Source organism: Neofelis nebulosa, chromosome 4 (assembly GCF_028018385.1).
Source record: "Neofelis nebulosa isolate mNeoNeb1 chromosome 4, mNeoNeb1.pri, whole genome shotgun sequence".
Classification (NCBI taxonomy): Eukaryota; Metazoa; Chordata; class Mammalia; order Carnivora; family Felidae; genus Neofelis; species Neofelis nebulosa.
In genome coordinates this window covers 60,988,326-61,011,287 of record NC_080785.1, presented here as the reverse complement: position 1 = coordinate 61,011,287, position 22,962 = coordinate 60,988,326, and the positions used below count along the sequence as shown (strand labels likewise).

Below are 22,962 nucleotides of genomic sequence, written 5' to 3'. Positions count from 1 at the left end.
ATAAAGGGGTAGTGTCCAAAATCTACAAAGAACTTAGCCAAGCTCAACACCCAAAAACCAAATAATTCAGTGAAGAAATGGGCAAAAGACATGAATAGACACTTCTCCAAAGAAGACATCCAGATGGCCACCTGACACCTGAAAAAATGCTCAACATCACTCATCATCAGGGAAATACAAATCAAAACCACAATGAGATACCACCTCAAACCTATCAGAGTGACTAAAATTAACAACTTAGGCAACAACAGATGTTGACGAGTATGTGAGGAAAGAGGATCTCTTTTGCACTGCTGGTGGAAATGCAAACTCGTGCAGCCACTTTGGAAAACAGTATGGAGGTTCTTCAAAAAATTAAAAATAGAACTACCATATGACTCAGCAATTGTACTACTAGGTATTTATCCAAAGGATACAGGAGTTCTGATTCAAAGGGGCTCATGCACCCCAATGCTTATAGCAGTGCTATCGAATAGCCAAAGTATGGAAAGAGCCCAAATGTCCATTGACTGATGAATAAAGATGTGGTGTGTGTGTGTATGTATATATATATATGTATATACCCACAGCCACACACACACACACACACACACACACACACACACACACACACACACGGTAGACTACTACTCGGCGATCAAAAAGAATGCAATCTTGCCATGTGCAACAATGTGGATAAAACTAGAGCATATTATGCTAAGCAAAATAAGTCATTCAGAGATAGACAATTATCATATTATTTCACTCACATGTGGAATTTAAGATACCAAACAAATGAACATAAGGGATGGAAGCAAAAATAATATAAAAACAGAGAGTGGGACAAACCATAAGAGACTTAAATACAGAGAACAGAGGGTTCCTGGAGGGGTGTTGGGTGGGGGTTGGGCTATATGGGACAGTGGCATTCAGAAGGACCTTTGTTGGGATGAACACTGTGTGTCATACATAACTGATGAATCACTAAATTCTATTCCTGAAGTTATTATTTAAAAAATAATAAAAAATAAATGATAGCTTTTGGCATTCTTATCATTACTACTTTTTCTTAAAAATTGTGTTCTTACCTATTTATTCCTTTCTTCTGCTTTATATTATTTTTATGTATTTTCTTGATATGAAGCATACATAATTCAATTTTAAATTTTCTTGTATTTTATTAAATTAATTTATGGGTGAACATTTTATTTTGAGCCTGACTTTAGTCACCTCCCAGAGGTTTTAGTAACACTATTTCTATCTTTGCTTATTTTTGAGGAAATTCTCATTTTCTTCTTGATTTCTATATTATTCCATGAGATAAAATAATTTATTTTAAAATTATTAAGTAGATATCTTTATTGTGATGTTTAAAAAAAAGAATAATGTGGGCTGTATGGCCTCTGATTTTGGCATCTGTAGAGATTTACTCTCCTCTATAGCTTAGTGCCTAGCTAACTTGTGAATTCCACCACTTTTTGAAAAAAAAGTGTTATATTGTTTCATTTGTAGAGTTTATATATGAGTACAAAGTTAGATAGATATATAGATATATACATTCATATAATCATTTATCTTAAAATTTCATTTATCTTAAATTTATCTTAAAATTTTTTCATTTTATCTTAAAATTTCATTTATCTTAAAATTTCTTTAGACAATTTTTTTGTTAATGCCTCTTGGAATTTTTAAATCTATTAGACACATTAATGCCTAGGACATACTGATGGAGTGCATCTTTTGGCAAAAGAATTACTTCTGTTTGTTCCATTTCTTTGTTTTCACACTGAAATCTATTTATTTATTTTTATTGTTTTGCCTATTTTCTTTGTTTTTAGTAGTTAAATTACTTCTCATTTCAAAATTAGCTCTGATAGTAACAATAGATATCTGTTGTATAAATCCACATTATTGGAATAATGTTAAGGTAATCTGTAAGTCTTGATATTTATAATGATTTGACTCTGCTCATGTTAATTTTGGCTAGTGATGTTAGTGAAATTAATTTAATAACTTATTCTATCAAAATCCAGGATTAAACAACATCAAGCCAATTTCCTCTTTATAGAAACTGCATATTTTTATTCCTCCATTTCTAAATCTTCCTTTACTCCAAGTTTCAGTGCATGTGTATTTTAGGTCCATGTTTTGCTAATGTATTTTACATTAGGAACCAGCTATTACACCTACTTAAGATTTTTCTTACCGTTTATCTGTCACCATATTTAGTATTTATTGGATTTATTGTTAAATTTGGTGGAAATAATCTTCCAATAGTTCTCTTTTGGAAGGACTGTGATTAGGGAAATTTATGAGTGCTGATATTTTATAATGTCTTTATTTTGCTCTATCAATCAATGGTTTCGCTGGATATAAGATTAAGGCTTAAATTCACCATCATGTTCTCTGAACTTGAAAAACTCCTTCTTGTGCTATAGCATCTGCTGTTGAGGAAGAAGTCTGATTCTAATTTGATTCTTACTCTTTTGTAAGAAAGGTTTTTTTTTTTTCAGCTCTTAAAAAGCTTTCACCTTTTCTTTTTATCCTCAGAGTTCTACATTTTTACCATGTATCTCCACATATAGTTCTTTCTTCATTCATGTTAGGATTTTGTTGTATGTATATTTACTTTGAAGATGCAAATTTTTGTGAGGAAAATTGTCTTCTATGCTATTCTGATTATTGGATTTTCTTCATGTATCTGGTGGTTCATTACTGCCTGCTCACGGTCTCAGGTAATAACAGCTGTTCAAATTTTGATAGAACTGTTTGCATGATTAGTTGTGAGAAATGGAAAGAATATCCCTGCAGGAGGTGTAATTGTAGTTTGTCTTCTGGATACTAGATTCCCTCTCCTCTCAAAGAGTGGCTAGTTGCCTGGGATACTGTTCAAATACCTTTGCTAATCCTCTTGATTAGTCAAACCAAGAGACAGAGGAAGGTCCAGTTCTTGTGAAGTTTATAGGCACCCACACAGATCCCCTGGATATCATTCTCTTCCTCACATTTAATTACTTTGATCTATATTTCATGATAGTTTTTCTGTAAGTGCTCTATGCCAATGTTCCCCCGCAGCCTCCCTGTCAGTCTGATTCTACCTGCTTTCTGTTTCACAGAAATCCATCATTTCTAACCTGCCAGTGGAGGATTGCTGTATATATGCATAGTACTTTGCGAGTCATAGCCTGCACAGCCTGCTTTTGTGTGTTGGGCCAGACAAGCATTGTTTTTATTTTCCAGTGCTGTTGAGATTAATTATCCATTTAAAATAGTTTTTCTTCTCTTTAAAAGGATTTACTCAGGAAGCAAGCCAGAAGTATTTTATTAGTCAGACATCTAACATCTCTTTATTGACATTACCAATCATCTGTTGCTGTCATCTGTGCACCGTAACCTAAAATTCTTTTCTTTTTCTTTTTTTGAGTATTATAGGAAGATCATGACCTGTCATGACTATAAGATTATTATTGCAAGAAATCAGAACATATCATTTTCCCTCTACTGTCTTTTTTTTTTTTTCCTTTCTGTATTCTCCAAGCCACAGTTTCTGGGGAAATTTGGAATACGTTGATTCCAAGTAAATGATTGCGTTCTTTTTGCTCTTTCTAAAAATTTAGGATTAGAAGAATATTAACAGAGTTAATTATTCATGAGAAGCAATAAAGGAAACTAATTTATACTTTCTTACTCTTTTCAGAGAGCTGGAGCTTGTCAAACTTTAATGTCTGAAACGGTTGGTTTGACATCAAAGGTTTTACCTGGCTTATGTACTAAAGAAAGTTTGATCCTTACTACAGTGTTTTAGGAAACATAAACATGGCTTTCTAGGTAATTAGAAAGAACTTCAGGAAATAAGATGTGTTCCTTCCTATCCCGTACACTTCCTTTGACATAGAAAAAGAAAAGCTTTTAGAATTTTTATTCATTTTACATAATGTGACTCCACACAATGAGTTACTGAACTGAACTTCCTCCCTTACACAGTCCATTATTCTGCAGTACTTTACCTACTAGCCAATCCATCTGGAACTTTATCTAGTCACTTGCCAAAATCCTCCTCCTTCTTAAAGATGTTCTGACCCACCTCTGAGTTTTCATTTCCTCCCACTCTACCCAAGTGATGAGCTCTAACCTCTTACTTCCAGATGTCAAGCCCACCTACTCCCCTGAGATAAAATATGTGCAACAATCTTGCTTCACGGCCAACCATTCACCAAGGTAAAAATGAATTTTCATATCTCCATTTCCAGTGTCAAAAGAACCCATTTTCAACTGGAAAAAATTATATGCCTTTTTCAAACTTATCACCACCTACCAAATATATCAATTTGGATGCAGAGATTGTTTTGTTTTAGTCTCAACCATTCTTACAATTCCTTCAGGGCACACACAGACACGTGCAAACACACAGCATATCCTGATAAATTGTATCCAACTTGCCTTTTTCTATATATTAACTTATGGGGGAAAATCATACTATCATGTCTCTAAATTATTTGGAAGCAGAATCTCTCAGATTTTCTCATACATACCTTATATTTTAACTCTCCTTTTTATAATTTCTTATAGTATTGGTTGCTTTCAACATTCATAGAATTATATAATCTTAACTATATAAGGGAACATATAAATTATCTAATATAGCTTCCAACTCCCAGTATGAAAGCTGAAATACATGTAATTTTAGGTGGTTACTATTTTGTGATAAAGTTTGTTCATTGTTCATTCATTTAATCAAGAAATACTTATTGTTTTACTGTGTCCCAAGACTAATCTATTGGCTGGACAAAAGATAATTATCTGCACTTTCAAGGAAATTACATTTTCATGGGAAGAGATAAATAAGTGATAAACATAATAATTAAGTCAATAATATAATGTGAATGTATAATCTAGGATTTTACCTATTTGCAAGTTAATTAGATAGATACCCTGTTACTGGTTCATGGTTGCTGGCTGAAGACCTGAGATTCCTGGGTCAGAGACAAGGTACTCTTTTATGCACAGCATAGCAGGCACAGCAAGAACATTAGCATATTTGGCATGGGAATTATGCCGATGGGACCAGATGGATGCTGTGCACACAGTAGAGTTGCATCACAACCTCACATCAAAATGGGATATTTCATAACAAGCAGTAAGCAAGTCTTGTCTTTGTCTGAGAGAGAGACATTAACTTCTCTCTCAAGAGAGAGACTTCTCTCTTCTCTATCAACACAACTGAGGAATGTCCCAGTTAAGGAGCTATCAGGACTTTTCATTCTTGGTATATCCACCAAGGTGTAGAGAAGCACAAGTGACCCTTGAAGATGATTTCCAAAAAGATGAGAAGTGATAACTATTATGGAATAGAGAATCAAGTAGATCAAGGTCATAACAACAGAGGAGACAAGAAAAGGAGTGGGTCATTTGCAGAGTTGAAGAGGTTGGTGCATGTAGATAATATAGTCTAGATTATGCTGTGGTAATAATTCCAAATCTCAGTGATTTACAGTGACAGATATTTTTGTTTCGCTCACTATACATGTCAACAACCAATAACGGGTGGCAGCAGCCCTTGTTTATGACCGTCATCTTTTTTCCTGTACAAAGATTAATGGAGCAAGGACAGTACTTTCTTAGTAATAATATTGATTGAAAGAGAGAACATAGCAAAGCATGACCTACCAAAGCTTCCTTCTCCCTTGGCCTTTCTCATTGGCCAGAACAAGTCAGATGGCCAAGTCTAACCTTACATTAGGGAGAGGAAATGGATGCTGATGACAAAATTTACTACAGTAGTCTTTATCGAGACTACTAATTTTATTGAGAAATCTAACGTGAGTGTATGGTATAGGGAAATCTAGGCAGAAAGACTGGAAAAATGACTTCAAGTTGACAGTGTGCCTGGGGTGTTGGAAGAATATCAATGAGGGAAAAGCAGAAGGGACCTAATTCCTCTGGGCAAATAGAGAAAGGCCTTATGTAAGCCACTGTAAGGATTCCATGTTATAATTTCAGTGAGATAGGGAATCACTACCATTCCACAACTAAACTGTAAAAGAGAAAGAATAGAAGCAGGAAGGTTTGTTCAGTGCTCTGTCGGTGGTGGCTCAGACCAGGGTGCTAACAGGCACTATGGTGAGGAAATTGTTGCTAGTTATATTTTGAAGGTAAAAGCAATAGGATTCTGATGGATCTGATATGGAAGTTGAGGAACGGAGAGAAAGCCATACTCAGAGAGAAGCTCATTCATGTCACACTTGAAAAGTTTCTATTATGAAAGCTTGTGTATGCTCTAAAATTTAAATTCTTGCTAATGTGAATTAATAGTCATATTCTTAATCACCTTCATCTTTAAAATAATTTGACTATTTTTTTTTCCTATCAGTTTCTGGAGGCCAGTACTAAAATTGATAGTGCAGAAGAATTTAGAATTGTCATATTTTCCTATTGGATTGATAACTTCATCATTATGAAATGCCTCTCCCTGTGTCTAGAAATACCTCCTGCTTTAAAATCTGTTTTCTCAGGGGTACCTGGGTGGCTCAGTCAGTTGAGCGACCAACTTCAGCTCAGGTCATGATCTCACAGTTTGTGAGTTGGAGCCCTGCGTCAGACTCTGTGCTGACAGCTCAGAATCTGGAGCCTGCTTTGGATTCTGTGTCTGCCTCTCTCTTTGCCCCTCCCCACTCATGCTCTGTCTTTCTCTGTCTCAGAAATAAACATTAAAATTTTTTTAATAAAAAAAATAAAATCTGTTTTCTCAGATATCAATATAACAATATCACCTTCTTTGTGTTTAGAGTGTTCAGGGCACGTGTCCAACATTTTTACTTTTAAACATTCAAGGGCTGCGACTTTTATAGATTATAGTTGACTTTTATTGATTGATTGATATTACAATTTTTTAAATTTTTATTTGTTTTTGAGAGAGATAGAGAGAGAGAGAGAGAGACAGAGCACTAGTGGGGGAGGGATACAGAGAGAGAGAGACACAGAATACAAAGTAGGCTCACGCTGTCAGCACAGGGCCTGACGTGGGGCTCAACTCACAAACTGTGAGATCATGACCTGAGCCAAAGTCCAACACTCAACTAACTGAGTCACCCAGGTGCCCCACTTAGTTTTTTATCCGGTCCAACAATTTTGTATTCTAACTAGATGAATTCGTTAATTTGTTACATTTAAAGTTTTACTGCTCTATTTGTATATTAATTCAGCATTTTATTATATGTTTTATGTTTTCCTAATAATTTCATTCTTCCCTCTTATTTTTTAACCTATATGTTTTATTATTTTATTTTCCTTCTCTTAGTTTGTTATGTATCCCTTAATTCTTTTTTGATTTATTAGACTGTCTTTCAAATTAGTAAATTTACCACTTTCCAGAAATCCAAAGATCTTATTTATTTTAACTCCATTTAACTATCTCCATCTTTATGTTTGTTTGTTTTGGTAACTTATTTTAAGTCTACATATATTTTATACCTTATAAAGTATTGTTACTATTGCTTTTAAAAGGATCAACATTTACTTATATTTACTCTTATGTTTCATGTTTCTATTGTTTTTATTTTTCATGTCTGATATTATTTATTTGTTACTCTTAGAAAATTTCATTTTTGACTGGACTCAGACATAGAGGTAGAAACTCTCAGAGAGAACAGCGCCTATCTTTTGGCAATCTGTTCCTGGAGTTTTTCTTTGGCCTCCTTCATTCTCCTGGCCAAAAGCTCAGCATATTCTGCAGCCTCTTCTTTATTTTTCTTAATATGCTGTTTCTCCAGAGCAAACTTCTTGATGTATACGTTGGGAGATATGTGGAATAACAAGAAAGTGAACCCTGAGCGTTTTCGTTCCGGGTTTCTTACCTTCTTTGTTCAGGTGCTTTTTTACAACATAGTGTCAGACATCATCTTCTTTAGAAAGACCGAAAAGTTTGTGGATTCTGCTAGCCCTTTTGGGTCCCCGGTGATGATGCACAGTAGTATCAATGAGTCAAAGAATATCCTTCTCCCCTTTATTTTAAAATGACCAAGTTGAGAACCCTGAGATTGGCATACACAATGCAACCCCGAACAGAGAGATGCTTTCTTTCTCCAGTCCTCCTTCGTCTACATCATGCATCCTCTTACTCAACAACAGGTGGACACGGCCATGGGTAAGACAACTTGCTTCTTGGGAAGCCTTGTTTGTCACCATCACCACTGATTCACACCATATAACCCTTCCATTCTTCACCCAGATCAGCAGCAGCAATTTCTGTGGCCACACATTTCTCAAGGAAGGTATGAAGTTTATGTACATAATCCACTTCAATGAATTTCTGGCAGCCAGTAGCTCAGAAGAGATATTCAGCTTCATCCTACAGAAGCCTACTGCCTCCAAGACACCACTTGGAAGAAGTAATCTTTCTACTGTTTTTCATTCCTGCTTGCATTACTATGTTCAATCATAAGTCATTTTCTGTCAGCCAGAAAAAATCCCATTTAATATTAATTTTAATGATAATTTCTTCCCAAAGCATTTTTCTTGGGATGAAAAGTATATGTACATTTTCTTAATTTGTGAAGCTGACTTTTGCTGATTATAGAGTTGTAACTTGCTACTGCTGCTGTTAGAACTCTAAAGATGTCATTCCATTATCCTTTGCTGAAAAGTTGATTCTCAGTCTACAATTGCACCTATACAAGTAATGGAGTCATTTTTCCTGGATGCTTTTAAAATAATCTTTAAATTTTCTAATCCCATCATGAGATGTGGTTCTTATTGCATATATCTTGCTCAGAGTTAAAAATATTTAATTACTAATTTCAATCATTGTATTTATTTAGTTATAGAATTTCCATTAGTTTCTATTTTATAGACTCCCTTCTATAGTGAAATCCCCATTGAATTTCTTGAATATAGTGATAATTCTTTTAATATTCTTATCTGGAAAGTCCTAGAGCTGAGTCATCTATGTGTCTGTTTCTATAATCTGGGAGCTTTTTCTCCTGATTTTCAATCATTTGGTTATTTCTTCTGGCATGCCTAGTAATTTTTTTTATTGTATGCTAAACCCTTTATATAAAAATTTATAGAGTCTTTCTTTTTTACCAGAGATTTAATTTTTATCTAAAAATAAATTAAAATATGGGTGGGTTAAGTTGTTCCAATTAAAAATTGAAATCATTTTTGTTTATATTCATTTTGTTTATATATGTTTTTGAAGGCTGGCTTATTTCTGGTGTGCTTTTAAACCTAGTAAAGTTCAAGGTCCCTGGGTGGCTTAGTTGGTTAAGCATCTGACTCTTGGTTTTGTCTCAGGTCATGATCTCATGGTTCATGAGTCTGAACCCCACATCAGGCTGTGCATTCAGAGTAGAGAGCCTGCTTGGGATTCTTTCTCTCTCCCCTTCTCTCTGCCCTTCTCTTACAGTTTCTCTCCCTCAAAATAAATAAATAATCTTTAAAAAATAAAAAATAAACCTAGGTCTTTATCCTTGGTGAGGGCCCTTTATCCTTGGTGAAGACTAAATTCCATTTTTTTTTCCTTTGCTGTAACATAATACTGATAAAATGTGTTTCACTTTTTAACTCCTTATCATATGTTTTCCAATTTTTTTTCTATTAAATCTGGCCCACACAAGAGTAGCTTAGGAGTTAGGAAGTCCCTTAAGGGGAAATTGTACAGAGAATGTTGGTCTCATTTCTCTGTGATTGCCTTTATTCACTGGGATATTGGAATCTCAAATTTTTGCTGTCTTGGTGGTCTTGAATTACAACTTTTTATCTCTTGAACCCAGTTTGCTTGCTAAAACCTTTAACCTGATATTTTTTGCTAAGCCTTTATACTAATTGCTTTGAGTTACCAAATGTCCCAAGGAAAAAATATCAGTGGCAAATGTATGACATATTTTAATTCATTTTTCTTCTCTCCCAGGTCTCCTTGACTGTTCTCCCATCCCTCCAATTGGCTGTTTTGGTTTTTGTGTTTTGCAGTTTAAATTTTTTTTTCTGTAGTTAACCTAAGCAGCAGTATTACTGTCATGCAATCTACTTTGTTATAGTTAGAAGGAGACATCTATCAAACATTATTTTTATATGTTATAATTTAGAAGTTATATTACAGGTATATGAGTCTTATTATCATGTTAAGGCCAACTTTACTACTTCTCTGACACTTGACTACAAGCAAATTATTACTCACTCTTGGCCTCAGTTTCTTCATATGTAAAATGGATATAACAGATTTCCTACTTCATAGACTTGTGATGAGAAAGTCTAAGAGTGTTGTAGGCAATGTGTTAAGCATAGAGCCTGGTACTTGTGAAGCACAAATACAAGTTACAACTATCAATATTTGTCTGCTTCTGCTCAAAGCTACTCACTCCTCATTGAGCAGAGAGTAGAGATGTTCCATTACTTTTTTTTTAAATTTTGTTAAGTTTATTTATTTTTGAGAGAGAGACAGAGGGAGAGAGAGAGAGAGAGGATGAGGGGCAGAAACACACACACACACAAACACACACACACACACACACACACACACACACACACACACACACAGAATCGGAAGCAGGACTCAGGCTTGGAGCTGTCAGCACAGTGTCTGATGTGGGGCTCAAACCCACAAACCGCAAGATCATGACCTGAGCTGAAGTCAGAGGCTGAACCGAATGAGTCACCCAGGTGCCCCACATTACTTTTTAAATAAACTCTTGCCAATGCTTTTGCAATTAAAACTTTTTTTTTAGTAACCAAAACATTATTTAACGATCTGTACAAGAATGAGTTCAGTGATTGCTGTCAAGTTTACTAAACTGAATTTTTTAATTATTCCTTTTAAAATCTGGCTTTTTTCTCTCTGCTATCCTCTGGTAACTCAAGTGTTCTGCAAAATTTTCCTAATATTACCTGTAGTAATATTGTACCATATATGCTTCTTTGACCGTGTTTGGTGTACGGTTTTGTACTGCTATATACTGAACTTATGTTTGTATTTTCTAACAAAACCTTGTATCCCTAATGGAAACCATGACTGTTGTTATTTTTGATAATATTCCTATGGTCAGAATGCTGAGGGCATTAATGCATTCAATAATTATTTGTTAAATTTCACTGGGGCATGAATTGACAAAAAGGAATTAGAAAAACTAAGACTCCCACTCTAGTTTTAAAAAGGTGAGAAGATACGTAGGGGTTCATGGTTCTTAAAATTCTGATTTCAAGGAAATATCTTCTTTCTGTTCTCTTTGATCACCAGAATATGTAAAATAGGAAGTCTAGTAAAATAATTTGTTGTATATATTTCAAAAGATACAAAATACTTCCAGATTACATATTTATTAATTTCAGAGATAAATTATGGCTTTTAATAGGAAACATTAGCCTGTGCTAACTTTTGAGAGCCTTTGCACTATAAAAATTGCATTAACGTCTTTAGTTACTTGAAAACAACTGATGTCATAGTTTGGTTTTATGATTACAGCTTCCAGGCTCTTTGGTAAGAGAGATATCTCAGAGAAGGCATAAACTAGGAAAACCTGTCTTTAAGGGCCTCTTGTCTGACCTGGTCAATGAGATCATTTTAAAGACAAAGCCCGGCTTGTTGAACCAGGAGACATACCTGTAACAGGACTTTGTCTAGCTCTCAGTTCTTTGTCTCACCCTAGTTTTTACAAGCTCCATATAACCACAGGAACATCTTTCTGTATACTTTCTATGCCTGAATTTTATTTAGATCTTCTTTGCTTTCAGATTCTTTCCTCAGAGGACTTAAGTTTGACTTTTCTGCTTAAGTTTCCTCTATAATTCTAATAGCTGACAATATGAATCTTTTGTCAATGTGGTATAATAATTACTTAGAACTCTCTGGAGAAGCTCTTTCGGGTTCCTATGGAATACCTTGGCAACAACATAGTCTAGAAGCCAAACTTTCATTGAAAGAAATGAACCCAAGCCTATTCAAGAGAAAAATATAGGGTACCATAAGTAGTGATTAAACATTGTATACTGTTGTTCTAGGAATAGCCTTCAATTTGCATTGACAAAGTCACGATACACAATAGATTTCACTCAGCACCAAGTTGGCTTAGCTTGAAGGAAAAAACAAAACAATGTTATCTGTCAAAGTTGTGGTTAACAAAAATATTCCAAAAGTAATAGAGCTTATACAATCTTTAAATGAGGCATTCATAAATTTTATTAGTCAAAATATTGAAAACAATGAAACACCATTCACTAGCCAACATAATGTTCATGATACTGTTATTGAAAATTATGAAAATATTTATTGTCAGTTTTGAATCTCTTTTCCACTGCAATCATTCCAAGAAAGTGCCTCTGTACTCGAGGCTGATGATATCATTATGGATCTCTGAATAATCTGATTACTGGATCAAGTTTTCCTGGAAATCTTCCCAGAATTACCTTGCAAGTGTTCTGTAAGCAAGAACATCTAGAAAAGGCAATTAGCTTGCCAGTCTCCATAAGCATTTTAAAGCTGGTATTTAAGAGAGGCCCATGGCTACTTTGATTTTGTAAATTTCACTAGGTGATAATTTCCCAGCCATCAGAATTAATGAAAATTCAGGAAATGTCAAACTTTGGGGAATATAAAATCTCACATAAGAACATTTTAAAAGGATCCAGTAACCTTGCAAAGGGAGAAACCAGGCCTTTCTTTATACACATTAGAGGAAGAAGAAAAAGAAGAAGGTTAAGATAGGGACAGTAGGCAAAGCTGGATCGAAAGATTTTGGCAGACGTATTTTGATCTTCCACTGCCCCTAGACATGGATCATTTAATGAACTAATCATTCTCACATGTTCTTTAAGAATGTAATATATGGTATATCTCTTGTAAGATGTGACTGGAAAGGTGTATGGAGGCACAGACAGAGGAAGGAAGAGTGAAACTTGCCAACTTCATCGTCTAAGATGATGTGGATGTGTATCCATGACTCTTCAAAGGGCTTATTCTAGAAGGTGCTGACTATTCTTTAGAGAATTCAGTTCTCACCGCATTATACTTTAGAATCAGCATCTTTAAAGGTGATTGAAATAGTATATTAGAATATTCCCTATAAACAGGAGAAGGAAAAACAACCCTGGATTATATAGATGGAATTTTTCTTTTCCCATAAGAAATGCATGCCTCACTTAGCTAAAGACAGAAACATTCTCCTTTGTAGTCATTATGTTTAAGGCTTTTTTGAACTCTTCTAGATAAAGTAGCTATAACTTCCAAGATCATTTCTGTGTACCTGGGGTAATTGTTTGTATAGCCCTCACTTTTCTCTGTGTTTTCAATGAGAAAATAACAAATCCTGTGCACAGATAAGTGAAGGGCTGATAAGCCATGGTGCTTTGTATAGATTACCTTTTGGAAGACAGTGAGATCATTTGTGTCATTGCCTACATCTGTCGGTACTCCATGACGAATGGGTTTCAATACGTTGGCTCAGGATCACAGCCTAAAATAAAAGACTGTGAATCAGAATCAGGGCCATGGGGTCTCCCTCTCTCTCTCTATTTTTAAGTAGGGCTGTCCTCTGGAAGCACTTTTCCATCCCTAATGTGCTTGTGCTTTTACCCACCAAACTTAAAATGGGTATTTTCCATGTCCATTTCCTGCATATTTTTTTTGTTGTTCCAAAGTATTTTTTTCTGCCTCTCATGTTAGTATATACATCTATTTTAAAAATACCTCATTGTGCTCTAGTGCATATATTAAAATAGAAAATAAAATAAGATTAAATGTATAAAAGGAAAAGTCAGCAATCAAGAGCCTAACACACACACACACACACACACACACACATGCATAGACACACATATACACACACATACACACACAGCAGGTGGGTTAAAAGGTCACAAAGGAAAAGAATATGAGTTTCTGGAAAGGGTTTAAATATAAACAGCCCTTGACCTTGGGTTCAAATATAGAGTGAATAGAATGGTTGGACATATTTATTAAGGCAGACAATTTGAAAAACTTAATCCTTGGCTAAACTAAAAAACATCCAAGGAAGGCAGTATTTGAATGTCTACCCTCAAGTCCAAGAGGAGGAATCTCTAGGGATTTTTTGGAGAGAAGAAACTCTATTACAACATTTTCCTGGCCTGAAAGCCCACTTAGGAGGAAGTGAGCAGAACCCAGCCCCAAGGCCAAATTTCAGGCTCAAGTGGATGGACTGCCAGGACATCCTACACACCGGACAAAAGCATTGAAGCCAAGACAGCCCACATTCCCATGCTTTAAAAAAAACGGGGAACCTCAAGGGGGTGCTTGATTTATGTGGAATAACTGGCCTGCCCAAATACATTTCAGAATTAAAACTTTTTCCAACACTCTCACCTGGGATTGAGGACTCTGGAAAATGGTGGTGGAAGAAGGAAATAGATTAAATTGCTCTTTGGCCAATGCACTGAGACTCTTGGAAGAGAGCCTAAGGCTGGGAAAATAACAATAGCCAGTGGCTATTGAGCACTTATTGTGTGCCATGCCAGAAAAGTTTTTTGTTTGTTTTTTTTTGGTTTGTTTTAAATGTTTGTTTATTTATTTATTTATTTATTTATTTTTTATTTATTTATTTTGAGAAAAAGAGAGGCAGAGAGAGAGAGAGAGAGAGTCCCAAGCTGCACTGACAGTGCAGAGCCTGGTGCAGGACTTGATCCCATGAACCCTAAAATCATGCCCTGAGCCGAAATCAAGAGTTGGCTGCTTAACCGACTGAGCCACCCAGGCACCACTATGCCATAATAGTTTTACATGTAGAATCCCCTCCTATCCTCACAAAATTCCTACAAGTCATATGCAATTATTACTTCAGTCTCTACAGATGAGGAAGCTGGAGCCTAGACTGGCTATTTAATCACTGAATGCACTATTTACATGAAGTGAACACCTAGTAAATGGGAGAGACAGGAATTAAACCCAGGTTTGACTGGCTTAGGGTCTGCATTCTTGATAACCAATTGCGTTCAAAAAATGAGCCGCTGTAAGGAAGATGCCATGAGTTAGGAAGCAAACCCAACATCCATATAATTTGTATGATTCTCTACTCAGATTAATGAATCTCACAAGTAAGAGAAGTCTTTCAAGCAGACTTCCAAAGAAGACTGTTTAGAATTCATCTATAGAACGATAAGAATTTAAGGGACCAACTGATACAAGGTACAATTTGCATATTTACTCAGGCTCTAAAATTTGGAACCTCAATGAATTGGTGCCAGTCCTTTGCCAACTGCTGTCCATCTAATTTACTGATCTTAAAATTATGTAAAGTAAAATTTCAAATTAAGGGATTAAAAGATGTTTCCTATGCTATTGCTATACACATTCACAAAAATTCTCTTAATCTAATGACTAACTCAGTGGTTAGCATAAAATATGCATTCAAAAAGTATTTTTAAAATAACGAGGTAGGTAGTATTTCCCTCATTTTACAGATGTGACAACTGACACTCCAAGAAAACTTACCAATGACCGCAAGACCTCATGTAGGATTCAAATTTAGTTTTTCTAACTTCAAAACCCATATATTTGGTACAATATCAAAAGCCACAAAATTACAACATTATGTTGTTATAGAAATGAATAAAGTGAGTGGAAAGGAGATTACAATTGTGCAAGGTCTTAAAAAGTGAGCAAAACCTTTCATGGAATGAAAATTAATTGTGTATAGGAATGTGGAAGAGAGTGGAGGGAAATATTCTTGGCCACTGCTTCCAAATTTGTTCATTTCATAGCACATATACTATTTTTACAGCACACTGTGGGAAACGAGGAAGTAATTCTCAGTTGGAGGCAACTTCCCTGAGTGCTCTGGCCAGTCCTGACTCTGACCAGCCACCCTGTGAGTTGAAAGGATCTATATCTTACCACACCTTTAATCCACTGGCTGCATGCAAATATTCCGGATTTATCAGTTGAGAAGCTTAGTTCTGGGAATATAAAAATTGCATGCAAAAATGTAGATATGAGAAAATGCATGAAATATTTTTGAAGCCTTGAGAAGTTCAGCCTGGTTTAGGAGATAAGACAGAAGATGGTATTGGAGAAGTTGTTCAAGAGTCAGGTTATAAAGTTTCTTAAATGTCATGTACTGAGATTGCAAAGTTATAATAAATATGCAAAACAAACAGAACCCCAAAAGTCCCAAACCTAAAATAGTACAATAATGGAAAAAAGGATTCTCCTGTTTTAAGTATTGTCTTAAATATCATTTTACATATTTGAAACTGTATTTATAGCTCAGAGATTCTTGCTGTGATTCAGTAAGTATTAGACAAAACATCTTTCAGAGATCGACTATTAAAGCTGAGTGAAATGAAACAAACTAAAAAAAGAACTGTTTAAAATTATTTTCCAATAACTAAGGCAACCAGAAATCGAGGAACCAAATTCCTGAAAAGAAAGCTAATGCATTAAAATGAACCCTCCATTTGTCTCTACGTTTTCACCTTGACTGCCAATTCCTAGCCCTGAACATAGAAAATGATCACAAAACAGCAGCCTAGAAACTCTTGGAAGACAAAACAATTGGACCTAGCATTATTAGAAGAGGTATAATTTGAAGAAACCCCTATCAAGGGACTTTAGGAAAGTGACTCTGACAGTCTATATATAATTTCTACCCCAAGGACTCACCGATTCTGTTACAGAGAAACTCTGAGATGCTGCTCAGAAGCTAACTAGTTTAGCTGAGATTGTGAAAATCTCCTGATGCTGGAGAGACAAAAAGCAGCGTTCAGCTCCCCCAAATAAGAATGATCCCATTTAAACACTTAAGACTTTTTTACATTGAGATTCCTGCAAGGGTTGCATACAAGGAGTAAGAACCAACTAAAAATAGACCAGTTTTGCCTAGATGGAAGTGATCTGCCTATACTCAAATTGGATTGGAAAAACAAACACACTAAATCTTCTCTGGAGGAAGATGTCTAAAGCCTTTATACTTTTTTTCTACGTATTTTCCAAAACTTACAAAATACGTCCAAAACAGCAATCAAGTAACCAGAACAAAGAAAAGACATATAGATTCTTAAATAATGGAGATTAATATATTTAGTAAAATAGATTACAATTTGAAAAACCTCACCAAACAGCAACAGTATTTAAAAGAGAAATCAAATATAAAGCTTAGATAATTGAAATTGAGTTTTAAAAGATGGGTTTAATGCCAACTTAAGAATTGCAGAAGACAGTATCAGTGATTAGATTATAGATTAGTAGAAAATAATTCAGAATGAAGCATAAATATAAGGATGGAAAACACACAAATCTAAGAAGTATACAGATAAACAATTATAATTAAATTTTTGCAATATTGTTGAATTTACGCTCTATATGGATGAATTACATTTATATACTAGCTATAGACATTCAGAAAATAAAAGTTGAAAGAAAAATCAATAATAATATAGCTTGAAAGTCACCAAATACCTAGGAATAAATATAATGAAAACTGTAATACCTCAACACAGTAATCTATAAATTGTTACAAAAGAAATCAAAGAAAACCTTAATAAATGGAAAAAAAAAAACCACTATGGCCAGAGATTGGAGTATTCCATATTCTTAAAATGCCAATTCTCTCTAAATTTATCTATAGCTTCAATACAATTTCAGTTAAACTCTCAACTTTTTTTTTAAATGACCTTGAGGGATGCGGAACCCTTATAAACCACTTAGTGGGAATATACATTTTTATAACTATTTTGGTAAACTGACAGTATTTCTAAAGCTTTGTGCATGCATACCTTATAACCCAGCAATTCCACTTCTAGCTATGTAATCAAGGGAAACACATATCATTGTACACTAAAAGCAGGTGTGAGAATATTCACAGCAGTATTAGTCACAATAGAAAACAGGAAACAAAACTCCATCAATAATATTTGTACATCTGTACGATGCGATGATATACAGAAATAATAAAGAAGAACTCTACTGCTGTATTTAACAACTAGGTGAACCTCCCTGTGGGATGATTCAGAGAAACCAGACATGAAAGAATACCTGTATTTGGTGATGGGGATGAGGAAGTGCACTTGTGATGAGCAACGGCTGTTGTGTGGAAGTGTTGAATCACTATATTGTACACCTGAAACAAATATAACACTGTTTGTTAACCACACCGGAATTTAAAATTAAATAAACAAAAGCAATAAAAAAAGAATACCTATATTTTATAACTTCATTTGTTTAAAGTTTAAAACTGGCAAAATGAATCTAGTTGATAAAAGAGGATATTGGTTAATATCTGAGGGCATTTTAACTGGTAGACTGTTAGTAGAGAGGCTTTTGAATGTTCTATATCTTCTATATGTTCTATTTTTTCATCTGTTTTTTAGTTACATAAAACTATGTTCCCTGTGCAAAAATGTATTAAACTCTGCATTTCAAATGTGTATACTTTATGCACATTATATTTCAATAAAAAGTAAAAATATCTTTATGCAAATTATAAATGTCCTTTATATATTTTATTATACATCCATTAAAACCTTTTGGTGATTGTACTGCCATCACTCCAAAGTAAGCTGTATAAGGGTGTCCTGTCTTGGGTTTCAGCCACCTACTCACATCTCTCTCTCTCCCCTTCCTTGATCCTCACAGGCCGTAAAAACCTGAAAAAATAAGTTCAATTCTTGGGCTCCTGTTTTTACATATGTAAAATATAAAGATTGGGTTACATTACTTCAAACTTTCTTTCATTTTATTGGACCTCCCTTTATATCCCTTTCACTCTAGCCTTCCTCACATATAGTTTTCATTACTCCCCTGAACAAATTCTGACAGTATCTTCATCAATAAATTTAAAAATTTCTGCTTGGCTTGGAAGGCAAAATTTTGGCCTGTCCATTCCTCTCTCCTATCTTACTTGTCCAAAATCCTTAATGCCCCATGAGTTCTATATATTATATTCTGTTGTATCTTCTTTTTCTTCCTCTCTCTTTGATGTTTGCTAGTTGTTCAAGTCCCCATTCAAGCCTTCTTTCTCCAACCAACATCATCTTACTATTCTAGCCCTCCTTGATATGCCTATTTTCAAATATTTTGCACATAGTGTGGAGTCATCTTCTGTTGTCATCCATTTGCCTTACCTGTGACTGCTCTGTTTTCCCAAGGAAGAATCAGCTCTTTAAGGAGAAGAAGGCCTTCCCACTAATTTGGCATGTGCAGTCTCCTGATGTATAAGTACGTTTGCCAGTTTTATTAAGATATACTTGACATACAGCACTGTATAAGTTTAGAGTGTACAGCATAATTATTTGACTTACATATAATGTGAAATGACTATCACAATAAGTTTAGTTTATACCTACCACTTCATACAAGTGCAAAAAAATTCCAAGAAACAAAACTATACACACACACACACACACACACACACACATATGACATTATATATACATTACATCCCTAGTACTTATAACTGGAAATTTGTGCCTTTAAAAAAATATTTTTATTTATTTTTGAGAGAGAGAGAGACAGAGCACAAGTGGGGGATGGGCAGAGAGAGAGACAGAGACAGAGACAGAGAGACAGAGAGAGAGTCTGAAGCAGGCTCCAGGCTGTGAGCTGTCAGCACAGAGCCTAGAGCAATGCTCAAAATCGTGAACCCTGAGTTCATGACCTGAGCTGAAGTCGGACACTTAACGGGCTGATCCACCCAGGCACTCTGGAAGTTTGTGCCTTTTAATCACCTTCATCCAATTCCACTATCCTTATCTTCTTATCTGTTTGTGATCCATCTGCTCTAATACACTGTCAGATTCTGAAGGCCAGGCTTCTAATTGTGTTATTTATTTACTCACAATTTGAGCCTAATGTCCTGCACAAAGAAAACCTTCAGTATATACTTACTGATTTTTTTCCTGGTTCTTTCAAAGAAACAGGCCATTATAGTATTAGAAACTAATACCATGAATGTTTCCTGTACTCAAATGCTTTCATGGTATCACACTCTCCACATAAAATTGGAAGAACTTATTATGGACCACGACCCCTGTGGAACCTTGCCCTTGCCTAATTTTCTGGCATTCCCCACCTCCTCTGCACCTTCTCAGCCTTCATCCTTCCTCTTCCCTCTCCCCATAATAGAATGCCTAACTTTTTACATATTTTAAATCTTTCTTCAAATGTTACCTTCTTCGAGAAATCATTATTCATCCTACCATGCCCTATGCAATATTTTCTTTTGTTTTTCTCTGTAACTTAACCTAGTCCAACCCCAAATGTAAACTACTTGAAGGCAGGAACTTTGAGTTTCTTATTTTTTGTATTATCTCTATACCTTGCAAATATAATGTGGTCAATATATATGAACTGAGTAAATATATACAGAAATGAACAAGTGGAGTAAACACTGACAACACTGATTGAAAAAGAGTCTAATCCAAAGTAATAGGTTCAGACTGAATTGAAAACATAGGTTCAGATCCTGAGGGACAAAGAAATATATCAACTATATGAGAAGAAGATACAACCACAGAATTTGTGGTTATAATTAATAAAAATGGGGTGAATATGAGTTGTGGGCAAATCGTTCTTACGAAATGATCGGAGAAGTGATAGTATTTTAAAACTTCTCAATTCAGCCTGAGTTGAATATTGAGCTATATAGTAAATAATGAATAAAGTTGATTATCTATGTCTGATTTTATTATAAAAAGCAGTGCATCTGGGAGCCAGATGACTTTAGAATCACATTATAGACAATAACTCTTTAATTCTTCAATATAGGTGGAGACAGGAATCATTATCCCATTTAGCAGACTTTAAAAGTTGAGGTAGTAAAAACAAATGGTTTGTCTAACATTTCAACATTTATTTGAGAGTGTCATGTTGAATTTCAGTTCAGAGCCACATGTTTGTTCCTGCATTTACCATATAATTTATTACATAATTTACATTATGAACATAAATTTCAACATAGTGAGAGGTGCATCACACTCCACACTCTACAATAGATTTCCCTTCTGTAATCATCCAATTATGGGTAACCAGAAAGGCAATGAATACAGCACTGGATATTAAATGTGGACATATCCCCCATTAACTTATTCAAAAAGTGAGGTTAGGAGCTGGTTCAGGTTCAAGAGTGGCTGACTTATGGAAACACATGGATTCAAGCCCAAATTAGAATCCTAAAGGAAGTATAATACACTATGAAACAGAGTAAGTTGGTTTGTGGTGGCAAAGTCATAGCATGTACCAATTTGGTGACTCCTGACAAATCACAATGAAGCATTTTTTTAATTCAAAATATAATATATGTATTGTATATACTTATATAAAATATAAATACTATTAGTGATATATAATCATTTTTCTTCTTGTGGGCCACTTCACATAGATTTATCCTTTATTTTTATTTATATTTTTATTCATGGATATTCAAAATTCCACTCTCCTCCTCCCTGCCGCCCAAGAAAGTTCCAGCCTCAGAGTTGTTAAAGTAAAAACAATTGTTGTTAAAACGGAAAATAGAGGCAATTTGTATCATTGGCCCACCACAGTTTGGCTCAAGTCTTCCTGTCTCTGCTCTTGTGAGAATGAAGCCAGACCACACACTGAGGCTGAATTACAACACTTCAAAAAGAAGAAAAACACTAATGGAAAAAGTCAAATGGGTTTCCAAATTGGAGGTGGTAGACAGTGCAGAAACCTCTTAGCACAGCTCTTACAAGGGCTGAACTCTGAATCTGAGGCCCCAACACGCAATCATGAACTTGCATTCCCATGCTTCTGTGGATGTGGGACAGAAAACGTCCATTCCACGGCACATTGTACTAGTCCATCTGCTTGAGGGGAAATGCATTTTTAGAGCCTTTTATCTCAGTCCCCACTTTTTGTAAATGGATCCTTTCATTTACGAAACTAAAAAATTAGAGCTGCATGGAATATTTTCTTCCAAAATAAAACTACTTCAGCAAGTGAATGAATAAATTAAGAAAAGAATCATAAAAAAGAAGACCTTAAGTTGCTAGTGACAGAGAAACATAACTTCTGCTATCTTTGGCACAAAGCAGCATCCTAAGTTTTACAATCCAAGTAAGTGTTGATAAATTGTGGGAAGGGGAGGGGTGAAGATGTGTTTTAGGGACAACTCAGAAAAGGTGCTTGATTCTGGAATGTTCTCCATCTCTTATCTCGAGCATAGGCACTTAGGATACAGTTGTGAACAGAAGAAAATACTATCCCTTTCTTCAGAAATACAAATCTAAATTTAAAAATGGCCACACAGAGGCAGACACAAGATTAGAATTTCTGTGAGCACTCAAACAGAGACATAACATGTTAATGTGGGGTCATACTAAAAATGTATGAATTGACTAGAAAAACAGGGGAGGCTTTCCTAAAGAAATATGACAGAGTTGACCTCTACTGTGTGCAAATCAGTCTCAGCATCATGAGGGAAGTTTGTATCCTGAACACAGCCAGGATGACAAGGCTTCACAACACTATCATTTGGTTAGACCTGGGAAGGTTAGGGTCATTTGGCCAGACATATATGTTTCCATGGCTCTTTCAAAAATGTTATGCAAACTTCTGAAAATTTGGATGTCTTGTGGCATTTAAGGAGTCCTTTGGGGAATAGAACAAATAGGAGCTTCAGAGATGCTTTAAATCTAGTCAGAAGAAATAAAAGGGAAAAGTAGAAGAAAGAAGTCATAGGAAAGAAACGGACATTTTTAAGTGCCAGGTAGAAACTAGACGCTGTATGTAAGTTATCTCCTTTAATCTTCCCCCAATACTATGGCCATTCAGTGTAGCTATCTCCATTTTATAGATGTGGAAATTAAGCTTCCAAGAGTTGGGTTATTTATGGACTATGACAAATCTAGATAATATTCTAGGATTTGAACACAGGACTCTGACTTCAGACCCATGCTCTTATTTTTTTTTTTTTCATGTACAATATTTCCTCTCTAGAGAAATCTTAGTAGGTCTTAGGAGTGGATAATATGTGTTAATATAAACTCTGTTTCTAATCCAAT

The 22,962-nt window shown here is 35.1% G+C and overlaps 1 long non-coding RNA gene across 1 annotated transcript in view; it reads right to left on the bottom strand.

Moving 5' to 3' along the window:
- LOC131509334 (uncharacterized) overlaps nt 1–19,259 on the bottom strand; it is a 34,743-nt gene extending 15,484 nt beyond the window's left edge. Inside the window, exon 1 of the long non-coding RNA XR_009260439.1 lies at nt 17,975–19,259. This is a non-coding gene — a long non-coding RNA (uncharacterized LOC131509334). The remainder of the gene's footprint in view (nt 1–17,974) is intronic.
- Between the last annotated feature and the right edge of the window lie 3,703 nt (nt 19,260–22,962).